The following is a 17,121-nucleotide window of genomic DNA, read 5'->3' on the forward strand; positions in this document are numbered from 1 at the left end:
AACTTCTGATTGTTCCCTTATCTACTCTGATCAAAGCTGGTTCACCAACACCATATTCAGAGTCTAGCCCATGCATGGGAAGGGTGAAGAAGAGGAAGTGGAAGGAAAGCAATTTCCTTTTAAGAAAGAGACATTGGCATAGCACATGTCACCTCTGCTCATAATCCATTGTAAAAACTCAGTCACATGAACATATTTAGCTGCAGGGGAGGCTAGGATATGTAATCTCTTATATGGCACCAATGTGCCCTACTAAAACTTGTGGGGAGGATCCTATTTGTAAAAGGAAGAAATGGACAATGGATACTGGGGGGAAATCAGCAGTCACAGAAATATATTTACATAGTTAAAAAATAAAATAATATAGAATGATGTAGAATGAAGTCTCCATGCCTATTCACCATCTTTCCAGTCCCCACCCCTCTCCTCAAGAGGTAAATACTTTATTAGTGTCTTGTGTATCTTTCCAGAGTTTTCTTAAGCAACTTCAATCAAACATAAATATATATTCTTATTTCCTACCCTACCCCATCTTTTACATAAAAGTTATCTTCCTCATTCTTTTATACTTTTATTTTTAAGGATGTATCATCATCTCTTTAACTGTCCCATTGATAAATTCAGGGTTGTTTCTATCTTTCACCATTGCAAACAATGCTGTAATAATGCTGCTGTGCTTGTCATTTTGAACATGTGAAAGCATATCTGTGAGATACATTTCCAAAAGTGAGATTAGCCAATCATATGATATAGAGTCAGTCTTTTGATCTCTTTGAGTCCCATTTTCTTTGCTTATAAAATGAAGCTCATATTTACCTCCTAGATAGGGTCATTAAGATAATGAAATAACTAAATATAACATTATTGTACCACAGTATCAAAAACATAAAATAGAAATACATTTATCAAAATGTCTGTAAGATCTGTACTCTAAAAACTACAAAACAATGCTGAGAAATTAAAGGAAACCTAAATGGAGAGATATACCATGTTCGTGGATGAGAAGACAATATTTTTATAATGTAATTCTCCCCAAATCAATCTATAGATTCAACATAATCTCAGTTCAAACCCTAGGGAGATTTTGTATAGAAACTGACAACCTGATTCTAAAACTTATATAAAAACACGAAAGACCCATGATAGCTAAAACAATTTTGAAGAAGCAGAACAAAGTTGGAGAACTTAAACTACCTGATTTCAAGACTTACTAAAAAGCTACAATAATAAAGACATTGTTGAGTTGGCCAAAGTACAGCCATGTAGTCCTTTGAAAGAGCATAGGGAGTCTAGATATAGACCTACAAGTGTATGGTTAATTGATTTTTCACAAAGGTGCCAAGATAGTTCCATGGGAAAGGATAGTCTTTTCAACAAATCGTACTGGAACCATTGGACAGCCATATACAAAAAAGAACCTCCACTCTTATTTTACTTATACACAAAGATTGAATCCAAAGGGATCATAAACCTAAATGCAAAAACTAAAACAGTAACACTTCTAGAAGAAAACATAATAAAAATTCTAAGGACTTTGGATTAGGCAATGACTTCTTGAGGCACAGAAAACACTAACCAACTAGATATCATCAAAATTCAAACTTTTGCTCCTCAAAAGCCACAGAAAATGAAAAGAAAAAAACCATGGACTGGGAAAAAATATCTGCAATGCTTGCAAAAAAGGTTTTTTTAATGGGCAAAATATGTGAACATATACATCATAAAAGAAGATATATGTTTGGCCAAATGCACATGAAATGATACTCAACATCATTAGTCTTTAGGGAAATGCAAACTAAACCACAATTACATACCACCTACTAGAGTGGTGAAAATTAGAGAAACTGCCAATAGCAATTGCTAGGGAGGATGTGGAGTAGCTGGAACTCTGATGCATTGTTAGTGAGAATGTAAAAGATACAACCACTCTGGGAAACAGCTTGGCAGTTTCTTATAAAGTTAAACATGTCTTTACCATAAAACTCAACAATTCCAATCATAGATATTTACACAAGAGAAATAAGAACATTTATCTACAAAAAGAATGTTCATAGCAGCTTTATTCATAATAGCCAAAAAATGGAAACAAGTCAAGGGTCCCTCAAAAGGTTAGTTGATAAACAAATTGTGGAATATCTTTGCAACTGGACACTACTCAACAATAAAATAAACTACAGATCCGTGCAAAATGTAGACAAATCTCAAAAACATTATGCTGAGTGACAGGAGCCGGACACAAAAAGTATATACAATGTGATTCCATTTATATGAAATTCTAATTTTGCATGCAAATCTCATGTAGTCATCACACTAGCCCTCTGATATCTCCCTATTTTACAGATGAGGATAATAAAGCACAGAGACATTAAGAAAATTGTCCAATGTCCAATTATCATTGTGACACTAGTAAGTGGCAGAGCCAGGATTCAAACCCAGGTTTGCTAGACTCCATCATCCACATCCCTCATCATCATGCTATGTCCACTCCTTAGCACTCACATTTCTCTTAATACAGCTCTTCGGAGTTTCACTTACCAAGTCTAGGAGAATCACCTCCATTACTAAAACATTAGGAAATATAAAGTTTAGCATTTGAAGGAGAATCTTTAGATGTGAAGAGACAACTGATCAAGCAGACCTAACAATTCTTACTGAGTGTATGTTTAGCACAACCTGGAGGATAGGAGGCATTCAATACACATTTGCTATTATTGTTGTCATTATTTTGTTATTATTTCTCCTAACCCTTGGATTTGCTTCCTTCTTGCTGCCACTATAATATTGATGCCCAGGGTCTGTGGATCCCATTTAATGCTCTGGCCCTGGTCCAAACAAAAACCCCTCCCTATTTCCCCCTTAGCCCAACTGAAACTGGCTGGAACTTTAGGGAAAAAAAGAGACTTTAATGTTAGTGGAGTACAAAAGACAAGCAAAGTGCATAATTAAGATAAAAACCATCTGGCTTACAAAATATATGTTCCTACCATTTATTAAGTAAACATTTACCAATAATGTACTACAGAAAAAGCAAAGTGTAAGACAATGTGTATACTACCCTACCATTTCTGTAAAAGGGATAGAAAGAAAAAAGCTTCTAAATGAACACACACAGCCTATCCAGCAGGAAGCACAGAAAACTGGCAATAGTGTTTGCCTCTGTGAAAGGGCATATGGGACAGGTGTGGGCCAAGTTAATGAACACTGTGCATGCCTCAACCATGTCGGTTTTACCCAAATGCATTTGGGAAACTGACCTTTTCTCCAGGGACAGCTTTGATTGCTATAAGTATGATTCCATTCCTTTGACAGTGACCTTTTGTAGGTAACCCAACTCTGTCTAGTGAAATGAGAGTAGAGGTTTGCTGGAAGCTTCTGGGATTATGCTTTCTCACTCTTAGGAGAAATTCACAGGAGGTCAGCTTTTCTCTCTTCTGTTGGACACAAACAAGGAAGCATGAAGCCCAAGTGTTTCCATTTTACAACTATGAGAGAAATTCAGCCTGAGGCTGCAGCCCATGCACTAAAGAGCAGGGTAGAAAGGCAGAAAAAAATCTGGGTCCTTAATGATACTAAGCTGCTAAATCAACTACCTCTGAACCTTGTTTCCCACTTCTGATAAGTGAACTAATGCATTTTCCTATCATTTAATTCCGTTTTAGTCAAGTTTCTGTTACTTGCAGCTGAAAACAATTAATGCAGATGGAGACTTTCTTCCTTTTACATGCTTTCTACATTTTCTTTTTTTAATCATGTGCATGTACATCTATTTTAAAAGATTTTAAAAGTTTGCTGTGTTCCTGGCATTAGGAAATAGAGAGCACTCAAGAACAATCCCCTTTAATCTTTTTCTGAAGATGTAGTTTCTTAAGAGACTTAGTTCTTTCCCCTCAATGAATTGGAAACATCTCCTCTCCTCCACAAGGAAGATGTGGATTTGCCCTTTACAGAGTTAATATAGTTTGAACTACATGGAATTGAATTTTTGTAGGTCAGAATGGTCAAATGTTGGCAATTTCACAGTATAAATCTTAACCATAGTGTTCACGTCGAAGAATTATAAGCCTGTTACTACCAGGGGCATCAGTTCCCCTGCCAGTGCCCCGAGTATCCTGGCCATTGATGAACTACTTTTCTCTGGGGCTTTCCTCAATTACTGGCTATTTTCATCATTTCTATCCTTACATCACAGAGAATTGACGGAAAAAGATAAGATCTCTGTAGATCAGATCACTGGTCATTCGTGCTGTCTACTCTTGTTTTGTTCTCGTTTTTTGTATTGCCTATCATTCCCTCTAGCAGCTATTCCATGCTTCCTACTTACAGAGAAGACAAAATCTTCCCTTGAAGTGCCCTCATTCACTCTCGTGTGCAAATTGGCACCTGTGTCTATAGATCTCAGCATCTCTCCTTTCCAAAGATGCTGCCCCCAGACCCCGCCCTCTCAATTGTCTGATGTTGGAGCAGCAGATAAAGAAAACAAAAAGACACTAAAATATTATGATATAGAGTATTGGTTAGCTATTGCTGTATAACAAGTTACCCCAAAAGGTAGTCACTTAAAACAATAAACAGTGATTATCTCACAGTTTCTGTGGGTCTGCAAATCAGAAGCAGCCTATCTGGATGGTTCTGGCTCAGGGTCTCTTATGACATTGCAGTCAGGATTTTGGCTGGGGCTGCAGTCGTCTGAGTGCTTGGTAGGGTCTGAAGGATCTGCTTCCAAGGTGGCTCACTCAGATGCCTGGCAAGCTGGCACTGGTTGTTGGTGAGAGGACTCCGTTCTTCACTATGTAGACTTCACCGTTGGGCTGATTGAGTGTCCTTATGACATCGCAGCTGACTTTCCCAAAATAAAGTTATCCAACACAGAGAAAAGAGAAAGGTGGAAGTCACGGGGTCATTCCTGCAACATCCTATTGGTTATCAAATTATCTCTATCCAATGGAGGAGGTAACTACACAGGCGTGTGAACACCAAGAGGCAAGAATCAGTAGGGACTATCTTGGAAGCTGACTACCACACATAGCTGTTATTTTCTCCATTTCACAGACGAGGAAACTGACGCCCATAGGGGTCTATAGATATGCCAAAGTCACGCAGTCCATAAAAAAGAGGTAAAGACTGATGGGAAGCCAATGCAGGCTGACTCTTAAGTCCATGGCCCTGCTACTACATCATCCTGCCTCTGATGTGGTGGCATACTGTCCTGGAATGGCTTTGAATTGTTATGTCACTGTTAAACTATTGTTCAATTTTTTTGGACTAACCATATTTTATAATTTTTCATTTTTCTTATAGGGCTGTGCATATGGTAGACATTCAGTAAATATTTATTCATCCATCCAATAAATCAACTTTAAAAAATGGAAGGGCTAACACCTTTACAAAGGTCTGACATAGCTACTGTGCATGCCTGACTGATATTCTAGTTTCAGTGGGAGCAAATTATATTAATAACAATAATTAAGGGAGCTGGAAGAGTGATTGGACATGAATCAAATTGGGACTAGCAGAGGAGATGGGGGAGAAAAAAAGAAGCCAAGTCCATCAATTCTTTTTAGGGTTAATCCCAAACTGGATTTGATCACTTCTCTCTGATCTCACTTATCATCCTCCTCCCCAGTCAGATGAAACCAACTAATCAGAAAGGGATTGAATTTAAATGTGTAATTTACTCTTTCTCTGGTCCTACGCAATATCAGGGTTTATATTTGTGTCTGGATTACAAATTCTTTTTTTTCCTTTTAGTTTGTTTTTTAAAAATTATGTATGTGTGTATGTGTGTATTTATTTATTTATTTATAAGAATCTTAGAATTGTCAATAATCTAACCTTTCATAGAAAAACACATTAATGTGCTGGAGTATTTTCTTCTAAAATGGTGAATATTTTTAGATAATTAAGGTGATGCTAAAACAGTACTTTATCCTTTTTTTCTACTTAACATTATTTCTATATTGTTGAAGATCCTTCAAAACGTTCCCTTTTAATAGTCATTGATTATTTCTGATTATAGAAGTACTATGAGCTCTTTGCAAAGAATTTGGAAATTTTTGAAAAATATAAAAACAAGGATCACTCATAATCCTACCATTCAGATAGTCACTGTCAATATTTCTGCATGTTTATTTCTAGATTTTTTCCTATGCATATTTACATATATAGATATAGATATATTTGTAAAAACAAAAGTGGTATTTCATTTTGTAATCACCTTTTTCACTAAAGTGTATCGGAACATCTTTCCATATTAATACATACAAATCTTCATTACATTTTTAATGACCACAATTACCCATTGGTATCTAGATTTTTTTTTTTAAAGATTGGCACCTGAGCTACCATCTGTTGCCAACCTTCTTTTTTTTCCTTCTTCTTCTTCACCCCAAGGCCCCCCAGTAAGAGGTTGTATATTCTACTTGTAGGTTCTTCTCGTTGTGCTATGTGGGACGCCGCCTCAGCATGGCTTGATGAGCCGTGCCATGTCCACACCCAGGATCCAAACCAGCGAAACCCTGGGCTGCTGAAGTGGAGCACATGAATTTAACCACTCAGCCATGGGGCTGGCCTCTAGATTATTTCTATATTTCATTTTTATAAATAACTCTGTGGTCAACAGCCTAGCACATATGTCTTTCACTGCCTATTTAAATATTTCCTTAGAATTATTTCCTGGAAATGCAATCGGTGGATATTATAGGAATTTGAGAAGAATCCTCATCTTTGGGTACCTCCCTCTAACTGTCCTCAGTACTTTGTAATAACTCCCTCTACATTTCAGGAGTGTTGTAGAAGTGGTCTTTATTTGTATGGATTGCTATGTGTCAAGATTACAAAGTAGAATTATATCCATTAACGTCTTGTCTGTTGTTGTGATTGTTGGTGTTTTGGTTTTGGTTCAAGTAACAGAGACAGACACTGGTTAAAGTTATCAAGACAGATATTAGTTACAAGGGTCTGGGTAGCTGACACAGGAGGAGTAAACAGTCTGGCCTCACACAGGAGAGGAACCATCCCTCAGGCATCACCAATGGCAGGACTCAGCTTTATTTCCCCACTTTCTGTCACTCTGCTCAAGACTCAAATGCCAGGTAAAAGTCTGGTTGGCCTGGCTTGGATTGTGTGCCCACACCTTGTCCAGTGAGTGTGCATATGTGCACATGCACCTTCATGGATCCCACCCAAATCCCTGTCACAGACATACTTAGTCCCCAAAAGAAAAATGGAAATACTCTTTCCAAAAGAAGGGGTATGGGCTGCTGAACAGGGAAAGCAACAGTAAGTGCTACCAGGATGCTATTTGTATGAGAATGTATGTATGAAATAGGATATAAGTTCATGTCTGTAAACTTCTTTAATGATAACAGAGGAGGCCTTAAGTAAGTATGTTTTAATATTTAAGCGTAAGGTGGGCACCCAGGTAAGGCTCAGAGGGAAATTATCTTTAATACCAAGTAAAATTCTTTTGTCAAGAGAGGAGGCCCATGATCGGCAGAGGGTGACCTGGGAGCAGATGCTAAAATGGAGTTTTGTTCAAGACGCTTATTAGAGATAAACCTGTGAAGAGGAGTGGGATGAAGCAGGGTTAGGCACAGGGAGAATCTGAACCATAATGTGGAGCCACCAAAGCTTTGGCCACCCAGCGGGGAGTTCTGGAGCAAGTATTGCCAGAGTTGTCCCTCTTTGGGCCTTTATATCCACCTTCTCAGTCACTACATGAGCTGCTTCTGGAAGCTGTGACCTTAGGAGGGACATCTCTCTACAGCCGAGGCAGACCCCGAAGGAGCTGATAGTTGAGACTGTTTGCTCACCGCACTCCCCTTGGCTGGGAAGCAGATTCTTCCTTGAGAGGGCTTTGTGTTGTCTATTTGTTTACCACAAGCCACAGGTCCTTTTTATTGTTTTCCGGTTTCAAAGCTATTTTTTTATTGGCTATCATTTTTTCAATAAACTTTCTATTTAAAAGTGTTTTTGCATTTGCAGAAAAGTTGTGAAGATGGTATACAGAGTTCTCATATAACCCAAACCAGTGTCCCCTATTATTAAAATCCTACATTAGTATGGTCTATTTGTAACAATTAATGAACCAATATTGATACATTATTATTAGCTTAAGTCCACAATTTATGCAGATTTCCCTAGTTTTTACCTAATGTCCCTTTCCTGGTCCAGAATCCCATACACAACATCCCATTACATTTAGTTGTCATGTCTCCTTGGGCTCCTCTTAGCTGTGACAGTTCCTCAGACTTTCCTTGCTTTTGATGACCTTGACAGTTTTGAGGAGTATTGGTCAGGTATTTTGTAGAATGTCTTTCAGTTTGGATTTTCCTCATGATTAGACTGAGGTTATGAGTCTTTGGTAGGAAGATAAAGAGGTAAAGTGCCATTCTGGTTACGTCATACATGGAGAAACTGACAAACACTACCTCAGCCAGATGATGAAGGTCAGCATCAGCAATGATGAGTTATGTTGATAGTATAGTATCCCTGATACGATGTCATGAGAATGGCAGTGAGAGCTCTTTCGGTTGGCTACTGTGTCCCTTTAACACACCCTTATCATTTTTGTTTGTGTTTTTTAGCACTTCTTTGCTTTCTGGCACTACAAAATGCTCCAGGCCTATCTTGTATATTCCCCGCCCCAGCTCTAGAATCTGCCATTTCTCTAATGGGCTCTGGTTCCTTTTATTGGAAAATGGTATTAGAAACCAAGATCTGGGCACTAGGTGTGCTCAGTGCTGACTGGGGTGTGGTTGCTTCTATGCCTTTCAGCTGTCAGGGTAAGGAATAATGTGTGTATACTAAGCTGTGTATATGCGTATATCTATAAACATTTCTACATGCAGCCATTTCTATCTGTACGAAGATAAACATGAGTTCATACAGTCTCCAACTCAAATCCAGTACTATATAGATCATGCTAGCCTCCTTCCTGGTTTGTCTGTAAACTCGTGCTCCGTCACTGAGAAACCTGGCTCTCCCTGTCTGCCACAGATTTACTTAATTGTTCACTTTTAGTATACATGTAGTTTCAGAATTGTTAACAAATACCCCATGAGAAACCACCGTATCAATTAGAGCACAACATTTATGTGCTCCACATTATGTACAGTTTCTTTTCCCTTTAAAACTACAGACTCCACTCATTTCCAAAGTTACTCAGGTCAGTGCCTTTCCCCTCCCACCCCTTCAGTGAGGATACTTCATACATTGTAATACAGTTAGATTCTTTTGTCACACTGTATTCCATCCTGGATTCCCAACCTCCTAAATGATTTTTTAAATTTGCATACGATAACGGTCACTCTTTATGCTGTAAAGTTCTATGGGGTTTGACAGATGCACAGTGTCATGTATCCATTACATGTATCATCTATTACAGTATCATACTGAACCGTTTCACCACCCTAAAACATCCTCTTTATTACACCTGTTCAACCCTTCCTGAACTTCTGGCAACCACTCATCTGTTTACAGATTTTATAGTTTTGCCTTTTCCTGAAGGTCATAGAAATGGAATCATACATTATTTAGCCTTTTCAGACTGGCTTCTTTCAGGTGCACCATACTTCCTTTATAGCTTTCATTCACTACCTAACTAACTTGGAGTAGAAACAAGTTCCCACAAAGAAAATTTTAAGAAACCTTAATTAAGCTATGAATATTTTTTTGCACATTTTGAAGCTTTTGATACATATTGCTGTTTTACAGAAAAGCCGTCTACTCTCTTGGCAGCACTGGCTATCATTTTTAAAAATCTTTGCCATTTTCATAGTAAAGAATGATAGCTTGCAGTTTTTTAAAATTTAAATGACAGTGATTGGATTTTTGAAATATTTTTACAAGTCATTTTTTTCTTTCTTTGTAAATTTCCTACTTAAATCATTTGCCTGTTATTTCCATAAGGATTGTTTAACTTTTTTTCTTATTGCTCCACTTCTTTTTTTTTTTTTCCTTCTTCTCCCCGAAGCCCCCCAGTACATGGTTGTATATTTTTTTTTAGTTGTGGGTCCTTCTAGTTGTGGCATGTGGGACACCACCTCAGCCTGGTTTGATGACAGTGCTAGGTCCACACCCAGAATCCAAACCAGTGAAACCCTGGGCCGCTGAAGCAGAGCACACGAACTTAACCACTCAGCCATGGGACCAGCCCTTTAACTTTTTTTCTTGAGCTATAGAAGTCTTTATGCATGAAAGGTATCAACCATTGTTATAGATAAATAAAATTATTTTCCTGGCTGAAAGAGAGTCCATCATGTGAGTGCATCATTCTCTAGCTATTGAACATTAGGTTGTTTCCAATTTCTTTTTTTTCTTTTCTCTTTTCTCTCTCTTTCCTTCTTCCCTCCTTCCCTTTCCTTCTTCCTCCTTTCCTTGCATTCTCCTTCCTGCTGTTATAAAAAGCACAATAAACATCTTTGCCCACATGTGTCTAGATTTTTAATTATTTCCTTAGGAAATGTTCCTGGAAGTAAAATTACTGGATCTAAAAGTATGAACACTTTAAAACTCTTGATACATAGAGTTGAATTATTTTTCAGAAAGAACTAACCAATTTATATTCCCATTACCAATATATTGGCGCCCCCAAGTCACTATACCTTCATAAAGAAAAATTATTTCTTAAAAATAGAACTACCACATGATGCAGCAATTCCACTCCTAGATATATATCCAAAGGAAATGAAAACAGGATATTGAAGAGATATACATATGCACTCCCATGTTTATTGTAGTATTATTCACAATAGCCATGATACAGAAACAACCTAAGTGACACTCAACAGATGAACGGATAAAGAAGATACAGTATATATACATACAATGGAATATTATTTGGCAATGAAAAGGAAGGGAATCCTGCCATTTGCAACAACATGGATGAAACTTAAAGGCATTATGCTAAGTGAGATAAGTCAGACAGAGGAAAATAAACACTATGTGATACCACTTATATGTGGAATCCAAAAAAGCCAAACTTGTAAAAGCAGAGAGTAGAATAGTGGTTACCAAGGGCAGGGGATTGGAGGAATTGGGGAGATGTTGTTAGGGGTACAAATTTGCAACCAGTAGATAAATAAGTCCTGGCGATCTAATGCACAGCATAGTGATTATAGACAACAATACTGTATTATAAACTTCAAAGTTGCTAAGAAACTAGATCTTAATTGTTCTCACCACAACAAAGAAGTGATAATTATGTGATGTGACAAAGGTGTCAGCTAACGCTAAGATGGTAATCATCTTGCAATATATAAATGTATCGAATCAATACATTGTACACCTTAAAGTTACACAATGTTATATGTCAATTATATCTCAATGAAAATAATTTTTAAAAAATTATTCCCTTTGCATGTACCTGACACTGCCCAAAGGATGGGCTTGGAGTAAGCCCAGAGGATTTAAGCCTGTGCAGATAAATACAGAAGTCCTAGAGTGGTCTTTTCAGTTGGCATGTGTAATTAAGAACTGGTAGAATTGACATATCAACAGCTATTTGCTACAAGGTTCATTTTACTCCATTTCATCATTTTTTATTACTTCCACATAAGATGTGTGCCTGTTCATGGAATTTCTTACAAGCCAAGAGTGCATTTTAAATTGAATAGGGACATATTAACAGCAAACAACAGCATACTTGTTAAATACACCTGCCTAGGAAAGATACAGACCAAGGAACGATTAAAGGAATCCATTCTAGCACTGAAGGAGATACAAAGTACCCAGCATTCTTCTGTAGAATTGTCACATTAGATAGTCAAATAAATGAACTTTTCATGATTAAACACTTGTGAAATCACTGAATAGTAGTCAAAAGATTTATATTTATACATGGGCTGTTTCCTATATTATTAATGCTCTTCTATCTTTTTCTTCAAAGAAATAGTACTCAATTTATGACATATCATATAGAAACAGAAGTATAACTTCAATATAGAAACAAAATGAAAAGGATAAATAAGAAAGAGAAAAGCAAAAGCAAAAAAAAAAAAATCCTTAACAATTATCATTTTTCGTTACCGAAATTTTAATCATACCTGAAGTTTCCCCACTTACAAAATTTTCTATGCATCTTAGATACCTCATAAAATTATGTAAATATGCTTTAGCAAGATGTAAACATCACTTAAGTATAGAAACACAATCTAAACATTGCCCAGAACCATGAAACTCTATTTTAATTGTCAGATACCATCATAATTACTATTCATTGGGTCCTCACTATAGGATCCAGTAGGTGCTTTACACAGATGTTCTCCATGAAATCATCACAGCAATTGTGAAATGGGGTTAACCAAAAGCATAACCTGAGATGAGACGTGTGCAGGTAGATTATTTGGGAGGTGACCCCAGGAAGCACAAATGAGATCATGGCAAAAGTGAGACAGATGGGGGGAAAGCCAGTACAGGGTTTACTAGTGAGCAGGTTACCACTGTGGGGAACCAAGGCTGATCCAGCTGGGGGCCCACTGAGGAACGGTGTTAATGTGCCTCCAAACTGTCCCACTGACAGTCGGGAAGACCGCCTCTCACTGGTGGAGGGTTGCACTTGGGGACATTAAGTCCCTGGTACTTCTGAGCTGTGCAAGTCCCTGTGCACCAGAAAAAGCCCAGGGGCCGTGAAGGAGATGGAGGCAGGCCCAGAGGTAGGCAGCTGACAGGCATGGGAGCTGTCGCCTGTGGCTGCAGTGGGCTGAAGGGCTGTGGGGCACGGCATCAACAGCGTCTGCTGTGTATTATTAACCTAGTTTAATGTTGAATAAACTGGAATTCAGAAAGGTTACCTGCCCAAGGTTACACTGCAAGTAAGTGGCAGAACTGGGGATCCATTTAGTGCAACGACAATCCCGTGCTCATTACTACTCCTAAAACACAGCAATGTTGTAGGTGCACTCTGCAGATTGTGGAATTAATCGTGGAAATTTGAAGCTGGGAAGTACATTAGAGATTCTTGATTCTGTTCCCCACGATCAGGAATCAGGAATGCCACATTAAGTGTGAAATCCTACAGCTGGATGCGTTCAGAGGAGGACCTAGCACCTCAGACTTCCATCCAGTGCTCCTTCCACTGCAATGCACAGCCCTTTTCGTAATTTATTTTTACTCATTAAGAGAATAGAAAGATACATATTTATTTTTATTACAAATGCAATATACATTACATCTGAAAGTTAAAGTTACAGAATGGCCTCATTTCTCCTAAATAGTATCATGAGCCCTGCGCCTGATGGAATCTTAAAGATTATTACATATTTGATTATTTCTCTCCTTGCTACCTAATACTTTCTCCTCTGCAGCCATTTTCTAAATAAGTGTTACCACTGAAATTAAATTAGCCGTTAAAAATAAATGAGCTACTAGTTATAATCTCTAGGAACCACTTTGGATGAACTAAAGTGTTATTCAATTAGCAAATTAAAAATTGTCTGCATCATTTTATTCATGTTCACCACTTCCTCAAGGTGCTATGAACTGAGAGTCCTGTGGCTTTACAATATTAGGAAAGTAATATAAGATGTTTTCTCTTGTGCAAAAGGCAATCTATAAAGACTCATCATAAGACTGTAATTGTAATCTTTTAAAATGAAAAAATAGCATTATACCATTTTTATCATGATTTGACGAACTAACTCAATGAAGTACAGTAAATGTTCTCATTTGGATTAACACTGAAACCCTTGCTTGTGCCTAGGGGGGAAACAAATCTTTTATTAAAATGTTAACTTGCAGGGGCCAGCCGAGTGGCACAGTGGTTGAGTTCACACGCTCTGCTTCGGCTGCCCAGGGTTCACGGATTCAGATCCCAGGCGTGGACCTATTCACCACTCATCAAGCCATGCTCTGGTGGCGCCCCACATACAAAATAGAGGAAGATTGGCATAGATGTTAGCTCAGGACCAATCTTCCTCACCAAAAAAAAAAAAAAAAATTTTTCAGGTTAACTTGCAAACTAATGCCCTATGTGGGAATTCTGATTTACCAAGACCAAAGTCACACGTATGATAATAATGTGATTGCTCAGTAAGAAGACCCTGTATTCACACAAACTGACCAGTTGTTTTCTGTATTATTTTTGTAGTTGTTGGTTTAAAAAATCCTCTCATTATTTATATTCGTTTTGTAAATATTTAGCTCATATTATGCCACATGAATTGCTTTGAAGCTTGGAGTGATGTAATTTTTTTCATAATAGACTGTTTCTTATCCCTTTAAATTTGGGAGTATTTCTGCCCCTGTCTATATGAATTTTGAAGAATGTCCTTCTTCCTCTCTGGGAGTGGAGGGTACCAAAGGAGGAGCCCAAAGAGGAGGGGAGCGTGCAGAGCAAGTGTGGACATAATCAACTTGTCTAAAAGAATCAATGTAACACAAATGTTGCATTCCTACTTATTTATACAGCAGCAGCTCTTTTGTTTCAAGAGCCAGGGAAATTTTCTCCTGCTGGAAATCCATACAATTGTATGGCTAAAAGAGAGCCTCTAATTTCATCCTTTCACCTTCAAAAAGACCTACCCCTAAATAATTTTGGGTAAACAGGCCTCATTATCTTTGAATAGGTTGATAAGAATAGAAAGTGTCTTTTGAAAAGTACCCCTGGTAAACATTTATATTGTAAAGTACAATTCAACTCTAAAAATGTCAATACTTTTATCTCTCACTACAAGAAGTACCTCAAAGTAGCACAAGTACTGCCTTCTACCTATATTCAAGGTTTGGTGCTTTTTGTACGAAGTACTTTCCTGTAGTGTTCTCAAACTTTTTAGATAATGGCCCATTCAGCAAATGCTACCTTCCCCAGTGCACTCCAGCAATCCTCCAACACCACATGGGTGTCCAGCAATTCCATCCACATCCGACACTATGAAGACCCCACAGGTTAAGGGCTCAGTCCCACAAGACTGCCCCCACTTCAAGTCCCACTACAAGTCCCAGGGGCTACCTGCACTTCTGATGGAACAGGCTGACCACAAATTCGAGGGTTCTTATGACTTCTCCTTCAGGTTTGATAATTCACTAAAATGACTCGTAGAACTCAGGAAAGCACTATACTTTTAATTACTGATTTATTATAAAGGATACAACTTACGAACAGCCAAATGGAAGAGACACACAAGGCCAGGTCTGGAATTGGGGGGTGGGGGGGGGGGGCTGGGAGCTTGTGCCACTCTCCCAGTACCTTGATATATTCCCCAGCCAGGAAGCTCTCCGAACCTCCTTAGAGTTTTTATCAAGGTTTCATTACATAGGCATGGTTGATTAAATCACTGGCCCTGTGATTGGACTCAGTCTCCCCACACCATTAGCAGTCACTCCCCATTCCTGCCTACCCCCAGCCACCAGTAATCTTCTTCCTGTCTCTATGGATTTGCCCACAGAGGCATACCTCATTTTATTGTGCTTCACTTTATTGCTCTTCACAGATATTGCCTTTTTTACAAATTGAAGGTTTGTGGCCACCCCGCCTCAAGCAAGTCTATGGGTGCTATTTTTCCAACAGCATTTGCTCACACACACAAAAATAGCAAAACAGCCTTTTTAATTAAGGTATGTACACTGTTTTTTAAGACATGATGCTAATGCATACTTAATAGCCTGCAGTATAGCATAGACATAACTTTTATATGCGCTGGAAAGCCAAAAATTCATGTGACTCACTTTATTGCAATATTTGCTTTATTGTAGCGTTCTGAAACCAAACCTGCAACATCTCCGAGGTGCGCCTGTACTGCACATTTCATATAAATAGAGTCACATGTGGTCCTCTGTGATGGGTTTCTTCCAACTAGCGTATTTTCAAGGTCTATCCATGCTGTAGCATGTATCAATACTTCATTCCTTTTTATTGACAAATAATATCCCATTGTAGGAATGTGCCACATGTTGTTTAATCATTTACCAATTGATGGACCCTTGGGCTGTTTCCACTTTTTGGCTATTATGAAGAAGGTTGCTAAGAACATTCACGTGCAAGTTGTTATGTGAACATGTTTTCATTTCTCTTGCATATATAAGTAGGAGCAGAGTTGCTGTGTCATATGGTAGCTCTATATTTAACCTTGTGAAGAGTTGCCAGACTGCTTCCCAAAGCAGCAACACCATTTTACATTCCCACCCTTAGTGTATGAAGAGCACTGGATCTTGTACCTCCACCCAGGAAGAAATTAAAACTCTTCAGTTAGGAGATTTTATTTGGCCTTCTCTGGGTCAGATGCTGACCTGTTTTCTCATCTCTGTTATTAGAAAAAGAGTCACATGAGAAGATGGCTGTCCAAAACATGGCTCTGGGAAGGAGTATTTCCCTGGCAAGGTATATACTGCTTGCTGGGCAGGCAAAATGCCTGCCACAGAAACCTAAAATTCAAAGACAGTGCTACCCCCAAGGTTAACTTTAAATTGTAGGAGCATGGGTTGATACAGTGACTGGGAGGGTGCTACCAGCGTTTAGGTAGTATCTGGGGCCTGGTGGTGTAAATGTCCTAAAATGTACGAGACAGTCTCATTCAAAAGAGACTGTCCTGCCAATAGTGCTCCAGTTGTTAAACCAAGTTCTGTAATAACAAACTCCTCCTTTTTTCAGTAGGGAACAAAGTTGTTTGAAATAAAGATTTTATTTGCCAGCCTCTCTTTGCAGCTAGATGTGGCCATGTGCCCAAGTTCTGGCCAATGGAATGTAAGCAGAAGAGTTGTGTGTTAACTTCTGAGAAGCGTCCTTGGAGAGAGAGGTTATGCCCTTCTCTTTGCATTCTTCCTTCCTGCTAGCTGGAATGCAGATGTGATGACTGGCGCTGGAACAGCCATCTAGACTATGGAACAGAAATCTCATTTTGAGAATTGGTGAAAAAACAAGATGGGAGGAACCTGGGAATATGATGATCTCAGACTGTCACACCAACTCTGGGCTGCCCATGGTTATGTGGGAAGAAATAAATGCCTATTTTAATAAGTCACTGTTATTTTAGTTTTCTCTTACTCTTAGCTGAACCAAATCCTAACTAATAAAATCATGTACCATGTGCCAAGCACCTACTCCATGTGCCAAGTATGATCCTGTGAAAACACTTTACATACATTAACTCAATGATTCCCCATATCAAACCAACGAGAGAAGTACTT

Source organism: Equus caballus, chromosome 3 (genome assembly GCF_041296265.1).
Source record: "Equus caballus isolate H_3958 breed thoroughbred chromosome 3, TB-T2T, whole genome shotgun sequence".
In the NCBI taxonomy this organism is placed as follows: Eukaryota; Metazoa; Chordata; class Mammalia; order Perissodactyla; family Equidae; genus Equus; species Equus caballus.